Here is a 5360-nt window from a genome sequence, read left to right as displayed (position 1 = left end):
CGTCCACAACGTCGAAGATTTATATTTCTTAGATAGTTCTTCAAAATACACCATTACTGCGTTTCCTGAGAAAGTTTGGACATTTTTGGCTAGTCGCCAGTCCATAAATCGGCTTAACTCAGCTTCATACCTGCTTCTGAATTTTGTGGGGCAGCAAATATTTGGAATTATTCGAATTTCGTGACTGAAAACATACATAGGTATTGTATTTTTGAAACCGAGGGAGTTGCACGAAACAAAATGTGTAAATATAACGGTACAACGTAAAAGGTATAACAACACATAGTAAAAAGAAAATATACACTCAAAAGCGAAATTCTGCACATCATATAAGTTCAAAAAATACTCACCATTTTTAGTTGTGTATAAACACAAATTAAAATTAAATTTATTACTTTGCAGCATTTTTGCGTGTTTTATCCTAAATGATTTTTTTGACACAGTTAATGTTGTGGTGTAATATTCCCTTGTCGTTTATAAAAATATTTGCATTTAAAATAACAAAAATGTATAAATTTTTCATAAAATAACATTATTGTGTATTGTGTATTTTTAATGGAAAAAATAGATTTGATGCATAATAAATGTATAATACCTATAGGTTGGCAATAAGGAAAGTAATAGTTTTTTGGATGTGTATTTACATAAATTATACATATTTACGTACAGGCTCATTTAAACAACGATTTACTAATATCAGTAGGTGGGTTTTTTCTTTTATTTTCCCGAATTTCCAAGTTATTCCACATTTCGTTCTTACAAATTATTTTAGAACCAATGTAATTTACTCATTTGAGATATATCAATATTTATTGTAAAGTTAGATTGGGTTATTTTTTTGCATAATATAAAGAAAACCTTAACCTGACCTAACCTATTATGTAACATATTAAATCTGGTTTATGTGGCAAAGCGAAATTCGCAGTTTTTATACGAAAGATGGTTAGTCAGGCATGAATTCGGAAAAAGCTAAAATAGATTCAACTTTTAAGAAATTTACTAAATTTTTTTTACTAAACTTTTACTATAAATAGAAATAGAGAAATTAATGCCATTGGATAATTTGGCAAACTTCTTTTTCTTTATCATATCTGGAGAGAGATTCTTACATTGTATACTTGAATCTGCATAGCATGTTGTCAAATAAATATGTAATTTTTTAGTTGATCTCTTTCCTAATTCCTTCATTAGCAAAATATATGTTTTTTCCGGATTGTAGGTAGGTCTAACTAGCCCTTATTAAACTTATAATAAATATTAGGTACCTACAATAATAATCAATGCTGTTAAATACTTGGTAAGCAGCTTTTCATTAAAAAGAGACAAATTCTTATATTATGTTGTTAATTCCATGTCTGCCATTAAAACGGGAAAACTAGGGTCAAATCGAATAATATCGCCGATTTAAACCACCCGCAATAGAATCATATAAAGGCCTCTCAACCCAAGAAGATTAATTTCTTCGTCGGCGGTAAGAAGTGGACCTCTGCGATAGCATTACAAAGTGAGATTATGGCTTAAATAATTTCGGCGGTTTATCCATAAAAGATGACTCCACAACCGAAACCGGGATTAATTAAGGAACGTAACGGGGGTTGAAACGAAACTGAAGTTAAGGGAAGAACGGCTAAGGGAAGCTTGTACGATGGTGGACGCGTCTTTAAGGTTTTTAGTGATAAGAAGGGCGAAGTCGTCGTGACTAATGGGGAAAGTTTTTGGATTTTTTCGGTATCGGTTCGAAATTCCACCAGGAACGTCAAAAGTTTGTAAGGAAATTTTCGAAGTTTCTATTTATGGGGGAGTTAAATACTTTCCACTTAAGAACTAATTGATTCAAATAGACTAATTTTTACGGGATGTCTTAATACGCAATTCACCTCGGCAAAGATATAAACCTCTATTGGCTAATTTATTTCAAACTTTTTTCTCTCGCATAACAGAAAAAACTGACAGCAGTTTGTTGTAGTCAAGTTTTATAATGTTGTATTTATTTTAACATTGAGTTTTTGGTGTCTCGTTATGTCGATTTGTTATTTTGACGGATTGTGTGATTGATTGCCTTTCTTGTATGTTTTGTGAATATTTATTACAAATGTCAAGAAAGTAAATAATTAATAAAAGCGCAGTATTTAGACATAAATATGTAGTTTATAGATGAATATAAGAATGGCAAGGACAAGATGAGGCCATAAACAGTTTTATGAAGATATTTTATTTTTGAAGTTTAACATTTCTCTTCCTATTTTATATTAACAGTTTAGGAGTTTTTTTTATAATACCGGCAGTACTGCATAGTTAATTTCCGTTTCAGAATAGACAAATTATGTTACGCGTAAATACCATAATGAAGTCAGCGGTTCCCAACAAGTTTTACATTAAAGAATTAGGCATATTCATTTTGATTACGACTGTTTTCATTCCTAGTTTTTACGCAAAAGAAAACTATCAATTACATGTCCTACACAGGACACTATAGCACCATATAAAATATATGTACGTATTATTGTTCACTCTGTAAATATTCGTGTGCTACAAAGTAAAAGTCTGACGAAATATGTTATTCATTGGCGGGCAACGCCTAAGAACTAGTTTCTTAATACAGTCGGAATTATATCATTTGGCTTTGTTGCAAATTATTTTATTTATAACAGGGGGCGTAGCTCAGATGGTAGAGCGCTCGCTTAGCATGCGAGAGGTACCGGGATCGATACCCGGCGCCTCCACTTTTTTTTTAATTTACAGTTCTTAACTGATAAAAGGGAGTTATTCAACTCTACTAAAAGCCATTAAGATAGTAAGAATAGGAGGGTATAGAACACAATGCCACACAATTTTATAATCGTATTCCCACTTCACATGCATCACACTTACATTTTCAGAAAATTGCGATGTGAGATTTTAGAATAATTCTTCATAGCTTCCTAGATATATATCCAGCTCTCTTGAGATCCTTTTTGTTAGTATACGTAGATATTTTTTCTTTTCATTTTTTTACAATAATTAACGTTTTTTGATTAAAAAATGTTGACTATTGCTAAAAAAACATTTTCAACTTAAAAAAAAGAATAAAAATTGAAAAATTACTGGTTATATTAATTTTTTAGTAAAAACGACAAATTTAAACATTCCGGGCACTAGGAAAAAAATTGCATCACTTTGAAACTATCAGGGTTTCTTTATAACACTTTGAGGTTGAACAGTTACAGTCAATATCCTTAGTTTATCCATTATTTGCTAAGTTATACTAAGTTATTTTATTATTTATTATGCAATTTTTACCCTTTCTTCAAACCAACATTTTCACTTCGACACAAATTTTTATCAAAAACCAATAATTACACTTGTATAAAGAATACTTTGCAGTTTTTAAAACCCTATTTGGATTATCTGTACGTTCATTATTTTTCGAGTAATTGATTGCCAAAAAGTCATACATAACTTTTTTGCTTTGATAACAATTTGCGGTAATAACTCGGCTACAGGGTTGCGAAACCGCTCAAATTGAAGAGAATTAAATTTAAAAGAACTTTACTGTGAAATTACTAAAAAAAATCTATATATCTTTTTAAAGACAAACAAAAATTTTTAAAATTATTTTTTCGTTGGTTTTCTTATGATTACTCAAAAACCGCTGACGCTAAAAATTTTACACTCTCAATCTTAAAACTAGAAACTGGAAGCTTCAATTTTCTTTTTTTTTTTCATTCTCTCTACGACTATTTCCCTCCAAGTTACAGCTCTTAAAAAATCACTCAAAAATTTGAGATTTTTTTAACATCCCTTAATTTTTGTGCCTAGTGTAGAATTCATTTTCAATAATCAAAATCGTGGAATATTAGTAGAAATATTGAGAAGCTCTGGAATCGACCCCGACTTACATAGTACGTAAAAAGAGACGAATAGTTGTGACCGCAAACGATGTGTCGTATATTTTTTTTGTCCGGTTTTTTGTAGTACCTACCTAAATAGAAAAATTACTAGTTCAAATTTAGATAACCATCAGTTCTACTTTGGTGAAAATTATTAGCGAACAAATGTTTAAATGAAGTAATTTATTCGTCTAGATTCTTACGTTTGACTGTATTTTCTTTTTGTTAAAGGACAGTATTGCGTGCAATATCCCATCCATACAAATTTAAGTTCATTAATGACGACTATTTAATAACTCCCTTGTGAATAATACATTGTAGACTCGAATGAAAAGAGGTTAGGCAATTACTTAGGGAAAATATTTGATAGTCGTGCATGGGAGCAGAAAAAAATCGATGTTTGTAGTATTTGCTTAAATTTTTGAGCACCTAAAGAAAAAACTGCATTTTTTATCGGTTTCTAGGACTTTACAATGCAAATAAAAATGTTTACAACTTCTGAGTAGTAGTAATTTCAGTTTTCAATGTTTAAAAATATTATTCATTTTCGAGTTTACTAAAAATGTTAAAATAAATAACGAACTTTTTCAGTGAGATGTTATAGTTATAAGTTATATCAAATAAATGTAAAAAAATGTCTATATTTAGACACATACAGTTGATAAATTAGTTTCAGTAGACAGTAATATCTAAGGGTAAAGCTGCTGTCAAAAGACATAGGGGATTTACAAGATCACGCTGAAGATTGACAACTTAAGTATATGGGGCAGTTAATCCGATCAATATATATTTAGTAGATTGGAATCACATGTGGCTAACTTCGTTTATTACGGAACTCTAATGCCTCGTACGGCTTAACATGCGATGGAGGACAGATATCAGCAATTTAATATTAATTAGAACTGTGGTTAATAATTGACTAAATAGCTCAGTGGCACAGAAATAGTCGAATGGAAAAACCCATCGTCAATATTTACGTGTTTAAGCCTAGTTAGCTGTTCCTACCTACCTTTTACAGTGTATCATAATAAGTTAATATACAAACAAGTTAGTTGAAATTATCTTTAAATAATAACTTGTAATTTGATGAGATGTCCACTTTGATAATGAAACACATGTAGTAGTTTGATGAAGTCTGTTTGCGTTGTTTCATTTTATAAACCTACCTGCATCACTTTTAATTTTAGTTATTAATGAATTGCCAGTAAAAAAAATGTGGAGGCGCCGGGCATCGATCCCGGTACCTCTCGCATGCTAAGCGAGCGCTCTACCATCTGAGCTACGCCCCCTGTGATAAATAAATTTATTTGCAATAAAACGAATTGATATCTTATATAGCTGTTGTTCCTAAACTAGTTCTTGGGTGTGGCACAATAATGAACACTTTCCTTTAACGTATGCTTTCACTTTATGTATCTCGAAAACCAGGTTAACAATATTAGGTTTGATAATATGCAATTTCAATGATATTCCAAATATTGAAAATAGCGA

The 5360-nt window shown here is 30.7% G+C and overlaps 2 non-coding genes across 2 annotated transcripts; one reads left to right on the top strand and one right to left on the bottom strand.

Moving 5' to 3' along the window:
* The first annotated feature begins 2650 nt into the window (after positions 1 to 2650).
* On the top strand, positions 2651 to 2723 carry Trnaa-agc. The gene has a single exon. It is a non-coding gene; the product is annotated as a tRNA-Ala (tRNA).
* Positions 2724 to 5085: 2362 nt separating this feature from the next.
* Trnaa-agc lies at positions 5086 to 5158 on the bottom strand. Its single transcript has one exon. It is a non-coding gene; the product is annotated as a tRNA-Ala (tRNA).
* Positions 5159 to 5360: the final 202 nt, after the last annotated feature.

This window comes from Anoplophora glabripennis, unplaced genomic scaffold (genome assembly GCF_000390285.2).
Source record: "Anoplophora glabripennis isolate ALB-LARVAE unplaced genomic scaffold, Agla_2.0 scaffold3188, whole genome shotgun sequence".
In the NCBI taxonomy this organism is placed as follows: Eukaryota; Metazoa; Arthropoda; class Insecta; order Coleoptera; family Cerambycidae; genus Anoplophora; species Anoplophora glabripennis.
Note: the sequence above shows the minus strand (reverse complement) of the source record. Positions and strands in the feature narration are given on the sequence as shown.